At 40.7% G+C, this 25,229-nt stretch overlaps 1 long non-coding RNA gene across 1 annotated transcript; it reads left to right on the top strand.

Annotated features, from left to right (window-relative positions):
• The first annotated feature begins 6,002 nt into the window (after window positions 1-6,002).
• Window positions 6,003-23,840, top strand: LOC105739586. The gene is made up of 4 exons (XR_004027827.1): window positions 6,003-6,128; window positions 6,434-6,553; window positions 7,543-7,644; window positions 21,504-23,840. It is a non-coding gene; the product is annotated as an uncharacterized LOC105739586 (long non-coding RNA).
• Window positions 23,841-25,229: the final 1,389 nt, after the last annotated feature.

Here is a 25,229-nt window from a genome sequence, read left to right as displayed (position 1 = left end):
GAAGACCGTATTCTGGGTCATAAATATTAACAATTTAATTAAAATTATACTAAACATATTCTTTTACAAAATAAAGTGGAGGCTGGGTGCGGTGGCTCACGCCTGTAATCCCAGCACTTTGGGAGGCCAAGGGGGGTGGATCACAAAGTCAGGAGTTCGAGGCCAGTCTGGTCAAGATGGTGAAACCCCATCTCTACTAAAAATACAAAAATTAGCCAGGTGCAGTGGCAGGCGCCTGTAAGCCCAGCTACTAGGGAGGCTGAGACAGGAGAATCACTTGAACCCAGGAGGCGGAGGGTGTAGTGAGCCAAGATCATGCCACTGTACTCTAGCCTAGGCAACAGAGTGAGACTCTATCTCAAAAAAAAAAAAAAAAAAAAAAGTGGAGAGACATACTGTGCTCATGGATTGGAAGACTCAACATAGAAAAGATATCAATTCTCTCCTAATTGATCTATAGGCACTACACCAAAGAGAGTAAAAAGATAGAAATAAGCACATGGAAAGATGTCCTGCCTCATTAGCCCTTGGGAAATGCAAACTAAACTACGATAGATACCACTATACACCTATTAGAATGGCTAAAATTAAAAATACTGATAATAGCAAGTGCCGTCAAAAATGTGGAACAATTAGTACTCATACGCTGTGGGGCTGGGCTCAGTGTCTCATGCTTGTAATCCCAGCACTTCGGGAGGCCAAGGTGGGTGGATCACCTGAGGTCAGGAGTTCAAGACCAGCCTGGTCCACATGGTGAAACCCCGTCTCTACTAAAAATACAAAAATTAGCTGGGTGTGGTGGCAAGTGAAAAAAAAAAAAAAAAAAAAGAACTCATATGTTGTGGGAAGAAAATGGATTTCACAATTTCTTATAAAGTTAAGCATACACTTACAATTCAACAGTTCCTTTCCTGCTTATCTACTCTAGAGAAAAGTACACAAATATAAATGGCAGCTCTACTCATAATTGCTAAAATCTGAAAACAACTCAGATGTCCTTCAATGGGTGAATGGATAAACTTCAGTACATTTATACAATGGAAACTACCCAGCAATATTAAAGAATAGACTATTGATGCAATGAATGATTTGGGTGGCTCTGCTCAAAGGCATTACACTGAGTCAAAGGTACTGGTCTCAAAAATGTTACATATCACACTTTGGGAGGCCAAGGCGGGTGGATCACGAGGTCAGGAGATCGAGACCACGGTGAAACCCTGTCTCTACTAAAAATACAAAAAATTAGCCGGGTGCAGTGGTGGGCGCCTGTAGTCCCAGCTACTCGGGAGGCTGAGGCAGGAGAATGGCGTGAACCCAGGAGGCGGAGCTTGCAGTGAGCGGAGATCGTGCCACTGCACTCCAGCCTGAGCAACACAGCGAGACTCCACCTCAAAAAAAAAAAAAAGTTACATACCAGATGGTTCCATTTATAGGACATTCTCAAAATGACAAAGCTGGCTGGACGTGGTGGCTCACGCCTGTAATCCCAGCACTTTGGGAGGCCAAGGCAGGCAGATTGCTTGAGCTCAGGAGTTTGAGACCAGCCTGGGGAACATGGTGAAACCCCATTTCTACTAAAAAACACAAAAAAATTAGCCAGGCCTGGTGGCATGTGCCTGTATTCTCATTTACTGGGGAGGCTGAGATGGGAGGATCACCTGAGCCTGAGAGAGGTCGAGGTTGTAGTGAGCCGTGATTGTACCACTGCATGACAGCCTGGGTGACAGAAGGAGACCCTGTCTCAAAAAAAGATGAGAAAAGAAAAGAGAAAACCATGGTGATGGAGAATAGATTCATGATTGTTAAGGGAAAAAGGTTGGGAAAGGGTGTGACTATAAAAAGATAGTATGAGGGCATTTTGGTGATAATGGAACTGTCTTGTATAGTGATTGAGATGGTGGCAACATGAATCTACTTGGAATATGGAAGGGTAGGGAAGGAGACGGTTTTTTTTTTTTTGCTTTTGTTATAATCATTTGCAAGGAAAAAACCTTGTAAAGTCAGTTTATTAAGTTCAATGATGACAGTTATCAGAAGAATATTCTCCTGAAAATTATTTTTTCTAAGGAAAAAATAAAACCCTCGTTCCCTCAGTGTAGCCACAGATGCTGAGGCATTCTCATACCTGCATCTCTCCCCTTAAAACCTGCCTCAACGGAGGTTGCAGTGAGCCATGATTATGCACTCCAGCCTGGGCAACAAGAGCAAAACTCTGTCTCAAAACAAAAACAAAAACAAAAACAAAACAAAACAAAAATAAAAACAAAAAAAGCCTGCCTCGTAAGTTCCCTAAAGCCTCTCCCAAGACCCGGAGCAAGTTCCCAAACTTGTTGGGGACTAGGGATGAGAGGGGATAATTGGTATAAGAGATATGAGTTGAGTGAATCCTCAAAGAATAAGTGGATCTGAGAGAGATGAAAAGAACAGGGAAGGGTGGGAAGGGGACTGAGTGAGCAGTATCAGGGAATGGGGGACACAGGATATGTGGGAGAAGCAACAGCTCTTCAGTGCTCTGGAGGATAAAATGTGAGTCCAGAAGTGGTGAAAGATGACACCAGCATGGCAAGCAGGGGCCAGAGCAAGGACCTTCCCCTGCCCTGTTAAGAGGTTTGCATTTTATAGCATTTCCACCATTGCCAGTTAGAAGCCCTAGAGCATTTGAAACTTCTGAGAAGCAAAATGATGTGGTCTGATTTGAGCTTGAGTATCTAATCCAAATTTCCCTGGCCTCTCCAGCCTGGAGCACAGATGACTTAGTGATTGTATGAAGAGTTAGGAGACTTTCCTTCTGCCTTCATTTAGGCAACATTCATTGAACCACTATGTTTCTGAAAGTGTTCTAAGTGCTATAAATAAATAAATGATAGACCCTGCTCTAGTGGGGAAAGCATACAATAAACAAGCAAACAAATCCATGAAGCATTTTCAGGTAGAGAGGAGTTGCCCTAGTATGTAGCAAATGACAGTGGGCTTGAGAACCAGGGTGCTGGTTGTAGCGATGCAGCAGAGCCAACTGGGTCACTTGTCTTCTGCCCTGGGAACATGCCATGTCAACCTGTGCTGGCTAGAGGCAAAACCTCACACCTATCATGGTTATTTCTGGAAGACTCCGTGCCCACAAGAGCAGCATTAGCCAATGTAGGTTATCTGTAGGAGAGGGCTCAACTTGCAAGAGAAACATGAAATCCTCCCTCTATAAACATTTCTTCTAAGTTCTTCCTCAGCCTCACCCACCAGGATGAGGTGATGACAGACTGGAATTGTATGGTCAAATGGGAGGTCACCATGGCAGGGAGAGAAAAGAACACCATGGACAGGAGAACACAGGAGCCACAGTTGCTGAGGCCTCAGGGATCATGTCAAGTTTGAAGAAGGGGAGCGAGTTCAAGATGGTTATGCTTCGCTAAGGTTTTGGGGAGCAGTATGAGCAGAGGTAATTTTAGATACACCCTCCAATGGCAGGGTGGAGAATGATTTGAATTTCAGAGACACTGAAAACAGGGAGACTAATTAGGAAACTGGGGCAGTAGCAAGGAATGGAGGAGATCCAGGGGGGAAAAGATGAATGGAAATAAATGGAGGATTGAAGTCCCCATGTCTCTATGGGGTGGAAGGGAAGGTCCTATGGGAGTAAGGAAATGAGACAGATGAAAGTTAGGAGTTTGCCAGAGTGGGATATTGGGTATTTTACAGAAAACTCATGAGGAGGAAGAGTCCTGAGTAGTGGAAGATGAAAGATGTGGTTTTCAAGGTGGGAACCAAAGATGATGATGATGATGATGATGATGATGATGATGTGTGTGTCTGTGTGTGAGAGAGAGACACTTGCTTTTAGTACCACCAAGACGAAAGGCATGCTGGAAAATGAGATCATCACTTAGAACATGATCTGGCACATAGAGGATAGTAAATTAACAAATATTCCACAAACATTTGTCAAATGAATAAATGAAGTGCTGGATCTCATATACCTACCTTTGGTAGAAGTTGTTGTGTTGCCAGAACAGTCTGCAAGTCGCAGGCTGTGTCTTATCTTGTTTAATATGGGCAGTGAGGCTCTCTGATCCAGGTGGGGGCTGTCTCATGCCACTGAAATGGTTCCTACCCTCAGGGATGTGGCCTCAGGGGGTCCATCTCCTGTGGAATCCATCAGTTGCCCCTGTCCTTCCCATGTGTTTGTAGAGCACATCATTTGTCCCATCCACACAGCGTGTATCATGGGCTGACGCATTCTCTAACTTGTTTTTCTAGGACTCAAAGGACTGGAGAAAAGCAAAATGGTCTGTGAAACCTGGGGCTTGCTCTGCTTGTAGGTGTATCACACAGTCCTGCTATAATTAAAGGGCATTTGCATTTGCACATTTTTGCTGTGTCAGTCAGGGCCCCAGACAGAAACAGAATAGGATAACTTAAGAAGGGTTTAATCACTCCTTGCCTTTTCCTACAATGGCTAAAACCCCAAATCACAGGCAATAATGGGTAATGAATAAATGAACATATCACAGTCAGGGTCAGGGGGACTCAAGGTATTTCTATGCAAGGGAATATTATGCTGTCATTATGTTTCAAAAAAGTTTTTAATGTCATGGGAAAATAAGTATGATCTATTACACAAAAAAGCCCAAAGCTTCTATTTAATTTTGATCCCAAATTAAAAAGAGGTAGGCTAGGCACAATAAACAGGTATTGTTTTAGAATTATAAAGGAATAACATAGAAAAAACGGTCTGAGCAAGAAGGGTCCGGGCTTGGGTTTTCCCCTTAGCACATTTTTATCAGCATTCTAGCCAGGATGAGATTAGGAAGTTGTCACCGGGCTCTTTGGAAGTGATGATGCTCCAGATGACATGGGACATGCTGAAGGTGGTTCCTAGGCTGGGTTTTGATCTAGAGTAGGGCAAGAATGAGGACGGGGCATGGGTCATGTGTGTGTAGCCTGTAACCCTCTGAGGAGAGAGGAACCCTACCTGGCTCACTACAGGGTGTTCCCTGCCTCTCAGAGTCACCCTGGGTCAGTGGTGCTGTGAGGTGCATTTTCATATTTCCTACAAAGGGGCTGAACGGGCTGGTGGTTTCTCTGTGAAGGAATTTCTTGCTGAAGAGAACAAGTCGATAAAGTTGTGTTGGAGTGGGCAGTTCAGGTGGAGAAAGGCCAGAAAGCAGGAGGGATTTTGGAGGTTGTCTGCACAGCGCAGGGCTTCCCCAGCTCTCAGATTTCCCCAACTCAGTATCAGGGTTGGGCCACAGAGGAGACATTGTCTGGTTAGAGTTGGGGCAGCTGTCCATCCTAGACTTTGCCCAGGCATATTAAGCATTAACTTATTAAGACAAACGCACCCTTAGAAAAAGGAAGTTTTCAAATGTTAAACCACTTGGCTTTTAGCCTCACCTTTCTTCTGATTTGAGGCAAAGATGTGTGTGGTTTTTCCCTTAACAATAACTGATGTTTGTTTTTCTCTGCAAAGCTTTGTGGCTCCCCAGATCAGCTCTGTTTATTTTGAATTCATAGCCACAAGCTTGAACTGGACTGAAAAAACATTGAGTACAATGACATTTTATAAATTAGCGTCTGGAGGGATGTATTGTTTTATCTTAGAGAAACAAATGAAATTTCCTCTCTGTAACTTGGTGTGAGTTTTCTCTGTGTCCAATCAGGACTGACACCTGTGATTCCCTTCCATCAACTTGGAAGCACAAACGAGCTCCTGTGTTCTGGTTTCTGAGAGCCCTTCAGCTAGGTTTGCAGTAAGATCTCTCTGGGCTGATACAAACAAAAGACAGAGTGAAGTAACTGAGTTTATAGGATCCACTCAAATTATACTGCGACTCAGCTTCATTGCCCATCATTTTTAAGTCTAAGATTCATACAAATTCCGGAAGTTTGAATAAAAATCCTGCCTCTGTCTGGGAGTATTATTTATTTGCATAGCATAGACAGGCCTCACACCCGATTTCCTGAAGCACTGCCAGCCAGCTTGACTCACTGCCCCCACAGTGATGCCCGATTCTTCCATCAAGGCTGGAACACAGGAGCAAATAGCTTGAACATACAAGGATTATATTGTTCCTTCTCTTAAAGTTACCTCTGTCATGCACGTCTGTGTGAAGAGACCACCAAACAGGTTTTGTGTGAGCAACAAGACTGTTTATTTCACTTGGGTGCAGGCGGTCTGAGTCCGAAAAGAGAGTCAGCCAAGGGTGGTGGGATTATCATTAGTTCTTACATGTTTTGGGACAGGCGGTGGAGTTAGGAGCACTGTTTTGTGGGCAGGGGGTGGATCTCACAAAGTACATTCTCAAGCGTGGGGAGAATTACAAAGAACTTTCTTAAGGGTGGGGGAGATTAAAAAGTATATTGATCAGTTAGGGTGGGGCAGAAACAAATCAGGATGGTGGAATGTCATCAGTTAAGGCTATTTTCACTTCTTTTGTAGATCTTCAGTTGCTTCAGGCCATCTGGATGTACACGTCAGGTCACAGGGGATATGATGGCTTAGCTTGGGCTCAGAGGCCTGACAACCTCCAGATTCAGAGTTCTTAACCTCTTTTTCCTGGTACATTGATAAAAGGTGCTCTAAGGACACACAGCCTTTCTTTGTTAGGTCCCTATTATCTTTCTTTTAAAACAAAAGTTGTTTAAGAGTAACATAAGCCATGCTATTTCCTAAAGCTGGGTCCCCACCTGCTTTGACTTCATTCACCAGCCTTAGAAGTGGTCTGCAAGATTCATTTATTTAGGCAACAGCATGTGTGTCAAAACCGTGGAGTAAGGGCTTTACATTAAGCTGATTTGTCTTTTATCTGGACAAACACCTGAGCACCAACATTACCCACCTTGAATTAGTAACAGGTCATACCTGTTTAAAGGCTTTAAATGTTCATTTCAAAGCCACATAAAACCAGGGAGTCAGCTGAACTAACTTCATGTCTTAAGACATTCCAGAGTGCTAATTTACATACCCAGTCGTATTTCCTGAGGATGTGATTCACTCATACCCAGCAGAGAGGGAAAGAGTAACATTTGAAAACATAATGAAGGGTGGGTAAAACTCTATTCTTTCTGGCAAACAGTTTTACGGTGTGAAGTGGATATTTTTACCATTTCTCTTTGGGCCAAGAGTTAGAGATGATGTTTTAGGGGCTGCAATTGGAGGTGTGAGAATAGCTTGTTCCTGCCCAGGCTGAGACTTGCTGTTCAGTGAAGTCAGGGAGGCAGGCTCTTTTTGGAGTTGGAGATGTACATTCCTTGAATGTGATGATTCACAGCTAAAGCCACGTCTCTGTGCCTTGTTACAAGGCTGACCATGGGGGTCTAGTGAAGCAGGAAGGGGACTTGCTTCAGTGACAGGCATCTGGTCTGCTGGCCATCTCTTTCCTTGTCAAAGGCATGACGCTTTAGTCTTCTTTACCAAGGACCCTTCCCTGGCTCCTGGCTCTAGTTTGCTTTTCCTTCACAGGCATGGTGTTTTATTCTTTTGTTTAGAAAACATTCCAGCCTGTAGGTAACCTCTGTGCCATATAACCTTTTATTTCCTATGATTAGGAAGTTTGCTGAGGAGCCAGACGCCTTGTGCTGACTTGTCCATTTTGAAACAGGCTGCAGAAACACTCGATTCCACCTCAACCTGGAATTCAGCTTTCTTAGGTAATACACATGACGAGGCTCCAATTGTTCATGTATTCATTCCCTCCCTTGCATATTCCACCAATATTTAGTAAGTGCCAGCTGTGCGCCAGGTGCTTACTGAATTATTCATTTTGTGGAGACATCTTATTCACTAGAATTCTGGAAAGGACTGGAAAGGACAAGGGCTGGCCCACGGGAGAGAAGCAGGCCGAGGAGGACAGGGCTGGACAGGCCTTCCCAAGGTTGCTGTGTGCAGTGGACAGGGCGATGGCTGGGCTAGGGCTTTTGGAGACCAAGGCCCAGGTATGGGGCTGGCTCTGCAAGAAAAACAGGAGAGCTGGGCCCTGGGTTGTCCTGTGGGAAGTACCCTCACCCCCAAGGTCACTCATCTTCAACCCAACAACCATGATCATGATGTGCTCATGAGACTGGCTTTCTTCTTGTGGAAAATAAGAGGGATAGATCTTGCTTCTGGATTGGCCTACAGTGGAACCCCTGTACAGAAGCTAGAGCAAATGAAGGTATCTTGAGGATGTTACATCTTTCACAGAGAGGATACAAGGCTCATTCAAGATGGTGCAATTGGGAGGCTTGAGCCAGGTTCACCTAATTTTCTGTGCCTTCTCAGGACAGACGAACTAGAGAAAGTTTCCTCCTGTAAGCAGCACAGCCCCATGGATCATGGCCTTGGCCCCTAGAGGCTTTTTCATGTAAAGAAAACTAAGGCTGTGGTTGTAGTCACAGAAGCAGGGTTTTGTCCTGGGGCAGGGTGGGGCCTGGGTTTCAGCCTCTGTGTTGTCCCCTCCTCTGGGTGACTTTGAGCACATGTTGCCTATTTCACCAATCTGGTTCCTATTAACCATTGGTAGACACTAATAATCAAGGACGTGGCTCCAAATGTTTCCTGTTTGTCTGCCAACCAGCTGTAACATTGACCTTGTCACGAATTCTGGTTTCAGTGTCTCAAAGAACGTTATCTGTTATAGTTGTAGTCTGATGGCAAATAATAACATTTAATTAGTATTCAGTATCTCCTAAGTTCTATTTACAACAGTAGGAAAGTGGATTTCAGTTCCAGGTGGGAGTCACAGGGCATTTTCCTAACCTCCAGGAAGTTCTTCCTCTAGGAAGATACTGCTAACGAAGGAAGCAAATACAATTAGTAATAAGAATGAATAAAAGTAGTTGCTTATTTAGCACTTACACTGCACTGTCAAAAGAAAATTCTCATGACATGCACACTAGGGTCCTCATTGGTAGGGAAATGGTTCTCTGTTAACTGGCAATTAAGGGGAGCCAGGCTCCCTCAGACACTGGAAAGTCTGGGTGAGCAACTGACTCGGCCCCTTCCCTCTAGGTGTGTCTAGTCTGGCAGTCCTCCAGGCTGGGATTGTTTGGAGAGGTTCACTTTCTTTTCCTGTATGTTTCAGTTCAGTCCCCAGCTAGGCTGCAACCACTTTGAGAGCAAGGACAGAAATGACTTCCTGTTTGCCCCCGAGGAAATGGAAAAGGACCCACAAGGTGAAAGTCTGCTGTGTGTAAGGGTCTGACTCTATTCAGTGCAATATATACTATTTTCTTCCTGAAGCAGCTGTGAATGTATTTCTTTTTAGTGGCCACAATTTATATTTTTAAACCTTTCAAAGGTCCTCACAGTTGCCGAGGATCACTCAAAACTCCCACTTGGATAGCGCTCAGGCCTTGCTGAGTCTGCATCTGGTACTAAACTTTGTTTTTGTTTTTCTCTCTTTGTGCTCTCAGGTCCTCCTCCCTCTCTCTTCTGCTTCTTAAAAATGTACACAACAAAAAGGCCTGAGCTTCCTGGTTTTCATGTGGCTTTGAAAATTCTGTTCTTGGAAGGTAGTTGTAAAACTTGGGTACTGAGAATATTTGGCGCTACTCAGGCAGTTTTATATTTGTGAATAAAATTCGTAGGAGATCACAGTTTACCTAAATAAAGCTTAGTGCCCTAATCCAGGTTTTTTTTTTTTTTTTTGAAAGAAACATTTCAGACAGGAACAATGAAAAATTTTAATCCCAAGGAAACTTTTCAGACCTTTATTTTGTCCTGGAACAGTTGCTCATGGAGATTGTCATTTTTGGTTTAGTTGTCAGTCTTGAGAATATACACAATCTTCCCAGAGTTGTTCCTGTTTATTAAGGCCTCTTTCTCAGTAGGGCTCTGCACTAAGCTCTGGCCAAATTTTAATGCTTCATTGAAGACTCTGAGCCTGATCTGGGAAAGTTTGCTCTAATTTAAGGTGTTAAAGACATTGCAAAACAACATGACTGGAATTGATAAGAATTAATAAGCAATTCTGGCTTCTATTACTGCTCTTACCTTTTTTATTAGTTGATTTTAGGCTAATCTTATCATTATTAATGTGGAAAAATGTAAGATTCAAATGTCGCCATTCCCCCAAGAAATTCCTGTGTGAATTCTGTAGCCTGATTAAAAATATTACATGTTGGCATTAAAATTATGGGCCTTTACTTTTACCACCCACAGTGTTTGGGAAAAGCAGTGAGGGACAAAGAGAAGTTATTTAGAATCACAGAGTTGTTTGTACTACCCGTGGTTCTCCTGGAATAACAGCTCTGTGGAAACATAAAGTCATGGTATTTGTAGGAGTAAAGAAAACACGATAGAAGCACAGATGGAATGGTTAGTTAGGTGGAGGGTCCCGGATGTGGGCTGTGTGAGTGTTTAATTACCTGCCTTTCTTGATTGGGCTTTTGGAAAACTTGACAAATTCCAAGTTGTTTTTCCAGCCTGAGGACTGACTTACTATTTAAACCTGGACAAGTCACTGCATGTTTTGTAAAGAATATTTGAGAAATGTTTGAGAAAGCTTCTTGATAGCTATTTGCTACGTTGCCTTTTGTCTTTTACAGCAATACCCAGGGACTTCGACAGTCTCCCAAACAGAACCAGGGAGCAAAATAGCCATGATCTGTACTCTAGAACATTCCAGAATTGGTCCTTAAACACTATGTAGTAAACGGGTTAAATAGAATAGTGGTACAAAAAGAAATAGGTGTAACTCTTCCAGATATGTGACTTTGTGTTGAGAAATAAGCAGTGTTTCTGAAATATTTATTTTTTCCAATCATTCAATGCTAACTAGATTTTTATTGAACTCTACAGTAGATGGCATGGATAACCAACCCTGAGTTCCCCTGCAGCTACAGCAGAGAGCTCTAGGGTGCACTGGTAGATTCCCCTCTTACCTGCGCACGGCTCTCTGTTTCTCTCCCTGCAACAAAAAGAGCTCCCTCAGCCATGCGCAGGGCATGGTGGAAATGGATGCTCCAGGGGCAACACTTAATCAATGAGGTATGAGAGTTTGTGAATAAATACTGCAGCTTCTGTATCCCTTGGTGGAACAGTTCTGAAGGATGCTTCCCATAGGGTCCTCATCTGCCCACAGTGGCCATCGACTCACTGATGCACACACTATTGGCATTCCTCCCTTCTTTGCCTTGATCTCCCCACTTGCACTTCCTGGGATCATGTTCCCAATAAACTACCTAACCCAGGGTTGCCTTGGGGTTTGCTTTCAGAGGAACTCAGAGGCAGACAAACTGTGACTAAGGCACCATGCTAGACCAGTGAAACTCTCAAAGATCTAGTAATAGAGACAGAAGAGACTAGGAAAAATGGACCACTAGCAGAACATGGCCTGTATTATGAATCGTACAAAAATGACAGCTATAGAGGGATTCAAAGAAAGGGGAGATAGGTTCAGTTTGGAAAAAACAGGACAATGGAATAAGAAAATTATGTGAGTTCATTGAAATTATCAGGCCCAGAGAGGCACTAAAATAAAACAGCAATCACGTCCTACTCTCCTCTTTTTTTGAGCTATGTTTTCAGCTTTTGAAACTGCTTGTTATTGCCACAAGTAACTACAAATTAACCTAATAATGCCACCCAGGACACTATAACCGACACTCTACAGCTTAACAATGCGTAGCCAGTCAATAACGTCATTATAATGTGAATCCTTGGTAAACAACTCTGGAACTGCCCCTTCTTTCCCTTTAAAAATCCACTTGTAACTGCTGCTAATCAGAGTGTATACTCAGGGCAATTTGAAACTGTGCTCCTGGATTGCAGTCCTCAAGCTTGGCCCAGATAAACTCTCTACATTTTTTTTTCCCTTTCCTTTCCTTTTCTTTCTTTCTTTTTTTTTTAACTTTTATTTCTGTTTAGGGGTACATGTGCGGGTTTGTTATATGGGTAAATTGTGTGTCACAGGGGTTTGGTGTACAGAGTATTTCATCACTCAGGTGATAAGCATAGTACCTGATAAGTGGTTTTTTAATCTTCTCCCTCCTCTCACCCTTCACCCTCCACCCTCAGGTAGGCCTCAGTGTCTGTTGTGCTCTTCTTTGTGTCCATGTTCTCAATGTTTAGATCCCACTTATAAGTGAAAACATGTGGTATTTGGCTTTCTGTTCCTGCATTAGTTTGCTTAGGATAACAGCTTGCAGCTCTATTCATGTTGCTCTAAAGGACATGATCTTGTCCCTATTTATGGCTGTATAGTATTCCATAGTTTATTTGTACCACATTTTCTTTATCTAATCTGCCATTGATAGGCACTTAGGTTGATTTCACATCTTTGCTATTGTGAATATTGCTGTGATGAACATTTGCATGCATGTATCTTTATGGTAGAATTATTTATATTCCTTTGGGTATATACTCAGTAATGGAATTGCTGAGTTGAATGGTACTTCTGTTTTAAGTTCTTTGAGAAATTGCCACACTGCTTTCCACAATGGCTGAACCAATTTACATTCCCACCAGCAGTGTATAAGAATTCCCTCTTCTCTACAACATTGCCAGTACCTGTTATTTTTTTACTTTTTAAAAATAGCCATTCTGACTAGTGTGAGATGGTATCTCATTGTAGTTTTGATTTGCATTCTCCAATATTTAGTTATTTTGAGCATCTTTTTCATGGCTGCATATATGTCTTTCTTTGAAAACCGTTCATATTCTTTGCCCACTTTTTAATGGGGTTGTTTTCTGCTTGTAAATTCATTTATATTCCTTATGTATTCCGGATATTAGACCTTTGTCAAATGCATAGTTTGCAAATATTTTCTTCCACTCTGTAGGTTGTCTGTTTACTCCATTGATAGTTTCTTTTGCTGTGTAGAAGCTCTTTAGTTAGGCCTCATTTTTCAATTTTTGTTTCTGTTGGAATTGCTTTTTGTATCTTTGTTATGAAATCTTTGCCAGGGCCTATGTCCAGAATGATATTGCCTAGGTTATCTTCTAGGGTTTTGATAGTTTTGGGTTTTACATATAAGTCTTTAATCCATCTTGAGTTGATATTTGTATCTCATGTAAGGAAGGGGGTCCAGTTTTAATCTTCTGCATATGACTACCCAGTTATCCCAGCACCATTTATTGAATAGGGACTGCTTTCCCCATTGCTTGTTTTTGTTGACTGTTGAAGATAAGATGGTTGTAGGTGTGTAGCATTATTTTTGCAGTCTCTATTCTGTTCCATTGGTCTATGTGTCTGTTTTTGTACCAGTACCATGCTGTTTTGATTATAGTCTTGTAGTATAGTTTGAAGTTGGATAACGTGATGCTTCCAACTTTGTTCTTTTTGCTGAAGATTGCTTTGGCTATTTGGGCCCTTTTTTGGTTCCATACAAATTTTAAAATTGCTTTTTCTGGCTGAGTATGGTGGCTCATGCCCTTAATCCTAACACTTTGGGAGGCTGAGGTGGGTGGATCACTTGAACCCAGGAGTTCGAGACCAGACTGGGCAACATGGTAAAACCCCATCTCTACAAAAAAATACAAAAATTAGCTGGGCATAGTGGTGTGTGCTTGTAGTCTAAGCTATTCAGGAGGCTGAGGTGGGAGGATCGATTGTGCTTGGGAGGTCGAGGCTGTAGTGAGCCAATTGCACCACTGTACTTCAGCCTAGGTGACACAGTGAGAGCCTGTCCCAAAAAATATTGCTTTTGCTAATTCTGTGAAGAATGTCATTGGTAGTTTGATAGGAATCACATTGAATCTATAAATTGCTTTGGGTAGTCTGGCCATTTTAACAATGTTGATTCTTTCTATTCATGAGCATGGCATGTTTTTTCATTTGTTTGTGACCTCTCTGATTTCTTTGAGAAGTGTTTTGTAATTCTTGTAGAGATCTTTCATCTCCCTGGTTAGCTGTATTCCTAGGTATTTTATTCTTTTTGTGGCTATTGTGAATGTGATTGTATTCTTGATTTGGCTCTCAGCTTGGATGTTGTTGGTGTATAGAAATTCTACTGATTTTAAACTCTCTGTATTAATTTTGCCTTAGCTTCTTCCTTTTAGATTGACAGGAGGAAGTAGGATAAAGTGAGGATCCGAAGAGTGAGTTGGAATTAAATTACTTTTCTACAGAGTTGGGGAGATAGCATTGGATCTGTGGTCTGGGGCTGACAAATAGAGCCTTTATCTGGAGGGGGAGGTAGAGGGAAGGGAAACAATGTTTGCTGAAGTGGGGCTATGAGTCATACAGGTTATATAGGACTAAAGTGGGCACAATGATTGGGAACACAGTTTACACACACTATCATATTTAATCCCCCAAATAATAACCATCTGAGAAAGGTATCATCATCCATAGTTTGTAGAATAGAAATCTGAGGCCAGAGAGCTTAATTGGTTGGCTCAAATTGACATAGCTAGTAAATGGCAGATATAGGATCCAAATCTATATGGGGCCAATCCTGGAAAGTGAATGTAAACATAGCTGGCTGAAAAGTGAAAGATTAAACAGTCTTCTGTTGGACTATAGTGACAAAAATGATATTCATTATTCATCTGCTGCACCCTTTTGCCGTGATCTGACTTACTATTTACCCACATCAAATCTGGAGACAATTTTAATCATGATTAAGTCTAGGATGCTGCATTATTTTGAGATGGAAAGACAGTTCATTTCTGTCTCAGTAGACACTATAAAGGGCTTTAGAACTTTGATTTATATTTAGCTTAAACAAAGATAAATAGTTTGCATTTGATCAATCAATGTAGATCTTTAAAAATACTCTACCTAATATGCTAGTTTATCAGTTGTTAGAGTTGATTTGATTAGGGTGATTTATTTAACTGAACTTTGCCCCCAGATCTGATATTAGCCTAGTAACAGAAAACAATGATGACTGTTACACATTTGGAGAGCAATTAGAGTAACTCTCCTGCTGAGGATGTAGTTGGTTCTTAAAAGCCATGTAAATTGTTAAATAAGTATTAAATAGACACGAAAGGCTAAACCTTTCTCTTTTAATTCAGAAACTGCCAAGAAAAGAAAAAGATAAAGAGGGAAGACAATAAGTATTAAACAGGGATAATAACCAGAGGCCTTCTCTCCACTGCAATTTGGAATTTCATGCTTCTTTAGGTTTTCAAATTATTTCCCTTTGCTTTTAAATGAATTTAATCTGGATAATAATTTGCCTACGGACCTTGCAATTCAAAGGATTCTACTTAGTTTAAAAAATGAAAGAGACTTGAAACAATTCTCCGATCTCCATTGGCAAAATGGAGATGAAGGCGAAAAAAATAAAATAATAGCCAACATTTATTAAATTCTTATGTGGGCTAGCAATTCTTTTAAACAACTTTACTTAGAGGAAGCTAAGGAACAGGAAAAGTGATTTTGCCAAAAGTGGATCTGGGATGAAAGCCAGGCATTTGGGTTCAGAGTGTATGCACCAAACTGCTTTACTTTCTCGCTTCAATTATAGTAATAAGAGCACTTAACAACTCTTCAGCTGTGCTCTCTGTGGAAGATATTATCTCCCTATTATAGACAAGGACATTGAGTCTTGGAGAAATTAACCAACCAATTAGCTCAAGATCAGACAACACAGATGAAGTAGTCTGGATTTTAGCAGAGGTCTGTGTAATTTCAAAGTCTGTGCTTTGAGTGTCTTGATGCTTAATGTTCAAGGTCAAAGGGTTTACCAAATAGGTTTACAGAAAGAGGTTTCACCTTTCTGTCCCAAGAGTTGGCCTTAGAGCACAGTGTCATGGCCAGGAGACCTGGCTAACAGAGCACCTGCAGTCCCAGTGGGCAGCTTCTGTGCATTCCTGTTCAGAGGGTAGGCCAGTCTCAAAGAGATGCTGATGAGTATGGTGTTCCAGGAGGACTGGATTGCCTTGCCACTATTAAGGTCAAGTGCTAAATAAACATCTTGTGAGTTTTACACCTGAGAAATACAAATAAAATCCTAAACCCTCCAACTGACTGAATCCACCCCCTCTTAGCCAAGGAGACCCCAGAGAAGCCTTAAAAACTGAGTTTTGGCCAATTATGGGGGAGGTTGGATATGCTTCATTATACTTTCTCCCTCAGTAGCTGACGTTAAACCTTCTTTCCTAAGGATTTAACAGAAACCAGCCATTTCAAAAGACTCAGTGGACTCCCCTCCATTTTTGCAGTTTTGACCCAACAATCAACCAGCATTTTTTCCTGATAAGAGACCACTAACCATGAACTGGTTTTGGCCAGTTTATGGAGTCTATGAACTAGATGCTTCTGTGTCCTCCATTTCACCTTATAATGTGTATAGCCTAATTTTAATGCATTTAAATGTTAAGTGTCCACCATAAACTGAACCTGGGATGTATGGGACATGCATGTTAGTTTACTATGCATGCATGCATGCATGCCCTCTTTCATGAATATTTATTGCTCCTCCTACAATCTGATGAATAGGTATGCTTAGCCAACCCATTTGGCCTAAATTCCTGTGTCACCATTTCCTCTCTGCTTCTACTGGAGGTTATGCTTCCCAGGCTGTGGATTGTTACCCTGGAGGCTGCAACCTTTTATTATTTATTTATTTTTTTTTTTTTTTAATTTTTTTTATTTTTTGAGACGGAGTCTCACTCTGTCACCCAGGCTGGAGTGCAGTGGCGCAATCTCAGCTCACTGCAAGCTCCGCCACCCGGGTTCACGCCATTCTCCTGCCTCAGCCTCTCCGAGTAGCTGGAACTACAGGCGCCCGCCACTACGCCCAGCTAATTTTTTTGTATTTTTAGTAGAGACGGGGTTTCACTGTGGTCTCGATCTCCTGACCTCGTGATCCGCCTGCCTCGGCCTCCCAAAGTGCTGGGATTACAAGCGTGAGCCACTGTGCCGGGCCAACCTTTTATAAGAAATAAAGTTCTGTCCAAATGTGGAAACCTCATGATTCTTTGGTTGACACAACTCAAGAATATTTCCTCATGGACTTGTGGCAACATTGGTTGACACACTTCCTCATGTTTCCTCATCTTCTTGAAATGTAATCAGCAAAAAGATAAGGCCTCATCTCTCAGTTTCCTGGGAGAAAATGGGCCTAATTTCAACTCTCCCCTGACTTGAAATAGCAAACCCCTACCTCTAGTTATAATGATACAATAAACTTCGGGATTTTTTCTTGAAAACATGAGTGTAATGGATTATATCCACTTTGCTCTATGAAAGATTTCTTTTCACCATTGCAATCTCTCCAGTGAATTGTTTGTGATACGCGTTACATTCTGGTTTAATGTTTATTCAATACTAAAATTGTTTTCTTTCTCGATTATGTTTGTGGAGAGGTTTTCTGGGCTGGGAGGGGATTTTGCTTTTAATTATATTTCCTCAACACTACCTTAGGAAGCTTCTTCTGGGAGATTCCAAAAACGCAAAGCTGATTCTGGGAAAGATCTAGGGAGCAGGGAAGGGGAAGGTGTACCAGACTCACCAGGAGGGCTTCTGGGATTGATAGATTTGATTAAGGCATTAATTAATTCCAAAAATATTTATTGAGTACTTACTATGTGCCTGGCCCTGTGCTGGAGTCAAAATATCAGAGAGGTACTTTTCCTAATTATAGCCCGAAGAGAGCATAGTAATTGGAAACACACCCGCCTCCTGGGTGCTTAGGAACAGGAATTGGCTGTGGATTTCCTGCCTGGGAACCTGGGGGCTGTATAAAGAGATAAAGAATTGAAGAACCTAAGATCTCTAAAGGAGGTTTAAGTGTGTCTTGGGATTGGACCTTTAGAGAGGCTTTTAAAGAGAACTCCTTTTTCTAGACTGACATTCTTAGATAGCACAGCTCCTGTGTTGATCATCTTTGCCCAGCCAGGCTGTAGCCTAGTGTCTAAGATGTAGGAGGCAGCCTATAAATGGTTGTTGATGAAATAAGTGAAAGAAAGAAAACTTTTCCCTCTGGCAAGGAAAGACTCAGACAAAATTTCCCAGGACTTCTGAACGTGCTCCTGGGCATTACTTTTCATTGTTTTCCTGGGGAGGCTGTTTCCTCAGAATGTCATTGTATTATAGTTCATTCCTTAAGGGCTGTGGTTTCCATTTTCCTGAATGTTGCTCCTTTCTCTCATTTTGCCAGCAACTTGTTACTTCCTTTCACTTTCAGACTCTTTTCTCTCTTTCCCTTCTCCTTCAGCAACTTTTCTCCCCATTGACGTTAGAAGTAAAATGTAACAATCACCCATTCATTTAGGGACTATTTTCCCTTTGGGATATAAGATAATGTCTCTTTATCTTCACAATGTTTCCTTGCTTTTCAGATGTGCCAGTTAACTGTATTAGTCTGTTCTCACATTGCTATGAAGAAATACCATAGACTGGGTAATCTGTAAAAGAAAGAGGTTTGATTGACTCACAGTTCTGCATTGCTGGACAGGCCTCAGGAAACTTACGATTATGGCGGAAGGCAAAGGAGAAACAGGCACCTTCTTCACAGGGCATCAGGATGGAGTGAGTGCAAGCAGGGAAAATGCCAGATGCTTATAAAACCATCAGATCTCGTGATAATTCACTTACTATCAGGAGAACAGCATGGGAGAAACCTCCCCTATGATCCAATCACCTCCACGTGGTCCCGCCATTGACATGTGGGGATTATGGGGATTACAATTCATGATGAGATTTGGGTAGGGACACAGAACAAAACCATATCATTAACCATGGAGGTACATGTATTAGTCTGCCAGGACTGCCATAACCAAGTACTGCAGACTGAATGGCTTAAACAACAGAATTTTACTTTCTGAGTTCTGGAGGTTGGAAGCCCATTATCAAGATTCCGACAGAGTTGGTTTCTTCTGAGGCGTTTCTTCTTGGCTTGCAGATGGCTACCTTCTCCCTGTTTTCATACAACCTTCCCACTGTATCGCTCTGTGTCCTAATTTTCTCTGCTTATAAGGTCACCAGTCATATTGGATTAGGGCCCACTTTAATCGCCTCATTTTAACTTAATTAGCTCTTTAGAACCCTGTCTCCAAACAGTCACATTCTAAGGTATTGGAGGTTAGAATTTCAACATGTGAATTTTAGGGGAACACAATTCAGCCCCTAGCAGTATATCTTACAATTTTTTTTCTTTTTAAAAATCACTGGTATTAGCTGAGTGGCTGATCACTAGAATTACGTGGAGATATTTAAAAATACAGATTCCTGGCCCATCCTTAGGAGACTCTCATTTAGTGGGTCTGAAATGGGGCTGGAAATCTTTACATTTAAAAAATATTTTAAGACCCGGGTATGGTAGTTCACACCAATAGTCCCAGTGATTTGGGAGACTGAGATGGGAGGGTCACTTGAGCCCAGGGGTTGGAGGCTGCAGTGAGCTATGATCACACCACTGTACTCCAACCTGGGCAACAGAGTAAGACCATGTCAAAATAAAAACCTTAGTTAGTTGAGATAATTAGTGAGGTTTGAGAACCACCCTTGTAAGGAACTCCTGGCATTATTTATTACTGTACCAGGGAAGATCAAATTGAATGAAACTGGTAGTTGCTCAGAGGAACCTCAGAAAGATTACACCTAGTAAGCACCACTTTGAAACTTTACTGTTTCCTTTTATTTGGTTCCATATGGTTTTCTGTCTTCTTCATTGCTTTTCATTTCTGCATGTATATGTAAGCTCTTAAAGCATCCAACACACTTTGCTCCACATTTTATAATTTAATGAGCTGTGTCTATTGGACTTAGGTTCCAAATAATTTCTGACACACATGCTCCTATATGAAATACAAATATTTATCAGGCATTGAATGTTGTATGAGTGAGTGTAGCTGTCATGTTTGATGATGATGACATAAAGAAGAGTGCAATAAGGTATCCCCCAAGGAGTTCAGGGACTTTCTTTGTTAGATTGTCAAAGGCATTACCTCTTCATGCTACCATATTATTATTTGAAAGAAAATCTGATCATTGGAAATTTGTAGTGGGATTGTTGTTCCCCTTTGCTCCATGGAAATTTATCAATTTTTTGGTTGTTTTGACTGTTTTGACCCATTTACTAGTGATAACTGAACTCAGGGTCAGTTACCTCAGTTCTATGGCTCTAATGCCTGCCTTGTGGCTGCCATCTTGAGAGACTGGCATAAGTTCCCCAGCATTCTTTCCCTTAGCACAACTTAACCATGACTTAGCACATTCCAAAGGTTTAGCTAAGCATAACTGTCCCTAGATAAGTTTTAGTACTTGATTGAAAACACCTTCATCAGTGTGCTTGCAGAATTACAATGAAAGTATGTTTCGTTTCAATTGAAGTAAACCCAATGGCAATTGTCAAAATGGGAGATAATATTGCTGTGTGGCCTAAGAAGAGATAATTTAGGCATTTGAACATGAAATGTAATCTCTTGTTTTTTTAAAAAAGAGATTATGCAAAGGTAAGAATGGGGATCTTTCTTTTTCTAGAAAGTCATTGATCTATGATCCCTGGAGGGTAATATAAAAAAAGTTAATTATAGATTTTAAAATTTGCTTCAGATCTGTTAGAATAAGAAAGTGAGGGAGGCGGAAACAAAGTGGAATAGATTCAGTCGTTGAGAGGAGAGGCAGAGTTCAATTTGCACTGTAAGTTTCAAAGTGTTAGCATAAGCTGTCTGCTGCTCTTTGGCTTGTTATTCATTTGCTTTTTCTTCCAGTCATTCCTTAAATCATTTATCAAACATTTATGGAGAATTTATCTAGAGTTATAGAGATAAATACGAAGCTGTATCTGTTCTCAGTTGAAGGAGCTCAAAGTCCTGGGAGAGATGGACACATCAACCAATAGTAATAGCAGGTGTGATGGTTGTATATGGAGATATGCCCAGGGTTACAAAGAGCCTGGAAAATAGATGACCAACTAGCAGGCTGGGTTAGGGTGTAGTTTCAGAGAGGAAGCACTGGACTAAGACTTGAAGAATGCATTGGAAGAGCAAATCAGGCGGAAAAGAGGACAAAGTCATTTTGCTCAGAAGAAACAGTATGTGCAAATGTGCCACAACCATTCAAAGCAAGTTGCTGCTTAAGTCTTGCTCACAACTTTTCATCTGAAAAATGGAGTAGCTGAAGCAGCCAATGCTGGTGGTTGTAATTCTTGAGGATGCAACAGTAAGAATGGTAAGAAATATTCTGCATGTCAACAGTCTAATGAAGGCTCCTGGGTTGGGCTGGGCCAGACACGGGGAAAGAGGTACACACCTTTTTTCAGTGTAATTTTTATTTTCAGGGACTATGTTCCTGGCACCAAATAGACATTATATACATATTTATTGAATTGATTTGACAGATTTTTTTGTTTACTTATGAAGATAAGAAAGTAACAATCTCACCTCTAGTATTTCTCTTATAGAAACGTAACTGTTATTTTAAAGATGTTATTATGGGGTCGACATTCCATGTCATTATGTTTTATATCCATGGAGCAAGGGAGAATGAAAAAGCTACTGCAAACCAAAACCAAAGCCTGCCCCCTGCCCACACCCTCCCTGGTGTATACCAGAATTTCTACTCAATGGTGACTCAATTGATTTTCCATTAGTAAGACATTTGATCTGTGTCATTGTTCCTCTCTTCTAGGAAAGGAAATAACCCCCGAAGCCTTTGCAACTAAGGACATGTATCCTTTGGACAAGTGTTTACTGGGCAACTTCTTCATGCTGTAATTGAGTGTGGCCGATTGCTCACAAAGATGTTTGCAAAATCCCTCCTGTCCCCTAACTCACTTCTCCTTACAGTGTGACTCTGCCAACTTCTCCTGTCGATTGATGGAGACTGTTTCTCCTCCCCCTTGAATCTGGGCTGGGCTTGTAACTTGCTTGACCAATAGAATGCAGAGAAATGAAATGCAGCCTTCAACATTCAAGGCTATGCTCAAGGAGTCTAACCCTGTGGGTATGCTGTTGTCAAATGAGGGAGCTTCGATTAGCCTGTTGAAGACACACAGACGACATGACAGGCAATACCAACATACAGATATGCAAGTTAGGCTGTCTTAGACCACGCTGCCTAGGTGAGCTTTTAGACGACTGCAATTTGTGAGTGACTCTAGGCAAGACCAGAAGAACCTTCTAGCTAAATCTAAACCAAATGCCAACTCATAGAATTGTAAGCAAATAAAATGGTTGTTGTTTAAAGATGCTAACTTTTGGGGTGTTTTGCCACACCTCAATACATAACTGTTACACTAATTATTTTTCATTGTGAAATCTTCAGTGTCTTATTCTGTAATCACACCAGAATGTCCTTGCCTTCTTAGCACTTTGCCACAGTCCAGTGGGGTGAATAGACAGCAGCTGCTCATTTATGCTCATGCTCATGTTCATTATTTGCATTTGGACTAAAAGGAGCTCTGTTCTTCAGGACAGAATTATTCTAAAGCTCTTCAGGAACAGGAACAGGAGTCCATCACAGACAGTGAAATAAAAAGCGCCCTACATAGAGGCATCCAGACTGAGAGCTGAAAGGGATCTGGGAAATCATTTAGTCTCACTCCCTCATTTTCCATTCAGACCACAGAGATGAAAGAACTTGCTGAAGTTCTCACAGCTCTGTAGTGGCACAGTCAGAACAAGGATCCCAATCTTCTAACTACTAACCTAAAATGCTTTCAGCATGCAAGTTGAGCATACAATAGGACAGTTTAAATTTAAATGGTGTTTTGAGCAAGGGGAGAGTCTAATTAATTACTTCAATGTATAATTTTGGAGTCACCAGAAAGGCGTTAAAGACAAAAAAATGCTTTGGAACCTAGGTGCTTCATATCTGAAATTGGGGCAGGTACAGGTATATTCCTACCACTAAAGGGTCATTAGTTGGTTGCACAGTCCTTTAGTGTTCTTGGTACTAAGCACAAAACATGGGTAAGATGGTTCAGGGCTGGTTGTGGTGGCTCATGCCTATAGCCCCAGCATTTTAGGAGGCCAAGGCTGGAGGATAGCTTGAGCCCAGGGATTCGAGACTAGCCTGGGCAATATTGCAAGACCTTGTCTCTACAAATAATAATTTCTTAAGAATTGGCAGGGCATGGTGGCACACACCTGTAGGCCCAGCTATTTGAGAGGTTGAGGTGGGAGGATTGTTTTAGTGTGGGAGGCTGAGGCTGCAATGAGGTGATCACACTATGGTACTATAGCCTGGGCAACAGTGTGAGATCCTGCCTCAAAAAAAAAAGTTTATGTTCTCAAAGTGCTCATAATCTAGTGGTAGTACAATATTTGAGATATTAGAGCAGTTTCTCCTTTTGCAACTAAAGACATGTATCCTTAAAGCAGAAGGAATGGCAGAATTATGTAATAAACCCTGAAGTACCATTACCTAGCTTCAACAACTATCGACACTCTGCTGTTCTTGTTTCATTTATGCCTCACCTCCTTCCCATCCCCCACTTGAATATTCTCATCCTTTTTTTTACAGTTTTTAAGATAACATTTACATAATTGAAATGCACAAATCTTAGCTGTACACTTTTGACATATGGATACACCTGTGTAACCAATGACTGTATCACAACATAGAGCGTTTCATCTCCCTAGCAAGATCCATGTGTCTTTTCCTAGTTAATGTCTCTTTATTTCTGAGGCAGTCATTGCTCTGCTTTTGTTTTTCATCTTAGGCTAGTTTTGCCTGTTCTAGAATTTCATATAACTGAGAACATACAGAATGTACTCACTAGTAGTGTCTGACTTTTTCACAAAGGATAATGTCTGTGGTATTCATTCATGCTGTTGTATGCATCAGTAGTTTATTTTTTTTTTACTTTTAAGTAGTGTTTTAAGGACTATTTTAATAGCATCTCACAAATTATGATATGTTCTATTTACATTATTATTTGGTTTGTAATATTTTATATTTTCTCTTGTGATTTCTCCTTTGACTCATGAATTATTATAACAAATTTTTAAAAGTGTATTATAATGCATTTAGTGAAACTGTATTATTTGATTTACTAATGTCTGGTGCTTTTGTATCTGGTGTTGTTGGTTTCTAATTTAATTTCATGGTTTTCAGAGAATATACTCTGAAAGATTTTAATCTTTTGAAATTTATATATATACTTTATAGCCTAGCATATAGTATAGTTGGTGAATGTTCTGTGTGTTCATGAAAGGAATTCTGAAGCTACTGGGTATAGTTTTCTACAAATGTCAATTAGGCCAAGTTGCTTGATAATTTTTTTCAAATATTTTATATCTGTATTGATGGTTTTTCTAGATGGTCTATCAGCTACTGAGTGAAAAATGTTAAAATCTCTACTTTTGATTGTGGACATGTCTAATTTTTCCTTTAGTTTTATCTGTTTTTGTTTTTGTATTTTGTTTTATGTATTTTGAAGCTATTATTAGATTAATAACATTCATAATTTTTATACTTTCTTTTTTTATTTCTCTTTTGTTATTCCCATTTTTTCATTCTCTCTTATCATTAAGAAATGTCCCTGCTTATCTCTAATGATAGTTTTTGCTTTGAAGTCTATTGTGTTCCATTGTAATATAGCCATAATAGCTTCGTGATTGGCGTTTTTTGAGAAATCTCCATTCTGTTTTCCATAAGGGTTACATTCCCATAAACAGTGCATAAGAGTTCCTTTTTCTTTACATTGTCACCAAAATCTGTTACTATTTGACTCTTTAGTAATTGACATTCTGACTGGAGTAAGATGATACCTCATTGTGGTTTTAATTTTCATTTCTCTGATTAGTGATATTGAACATTTTTTTTATATACCTGTTGGCCGTTTGTAAGTTTTCTCTTGAAAAATGTCTATTTGTGTTCTTTGCTCACTTTTTAATAGGATTATTATTATTATTATTGTTATTGAGTTGAGTTCCTTGAATACTCTGAATATTAGTCCCCTGTCAAATAGATAGTTTGCAAATATTTTATCCCATTCAGCAGGTTGTCTGTTCATCCTATTGATCATTTGCTGTGCAAAAGCTTTTGAGTTTGAGTCTCATTTGCCTATTTTTGTTTTTTGTTGCCTGTGCCTTACTCATTTCCTTTTCATGGAAGTATGTCCTTCAGTAGGTTTTGTTCAGTGAGGGTCTCTGGACAGTTATGTCATTGTCTTTGTATGTCCTAAAATGCCTTTTTCCCCTAACTTCTTGGAGTATAATTAAGCTAGATATAGAATTCTAGACTGTCAATTATTTTTCCTCCTTCCTTTAAGATACTCACCTGTTGTCTCTGGCATATACTTTTGATGATGAGAAGCATTCTGTCAGTCTTATTGTTGCTCCTCTTTAGGTAACCTGCCTTTCCTCACTGATAGCGTCCAAGGCTTCCTGTTTATTCTGGATGGTTCTG

This window comes from Nomascus leucogenys, chromosome 3 (assembly GCF_006542625.1).
Source record: "Nomascus leucogenys isolate Asia chromosome 3, Asia_NLE_v1, whole genome shotgun sequence".
Classification (NCBI taxonomy): Eukaryota; Metazoa; Chordata; class Mammalia; order Primates; family Hylobatidae; genus Nomascus; species Nomascus leucogenys.
Note: the sequence above shows the minus strand (reverse complement) of the source record. Positions and strands in the feature narration are given on the sequence as shown.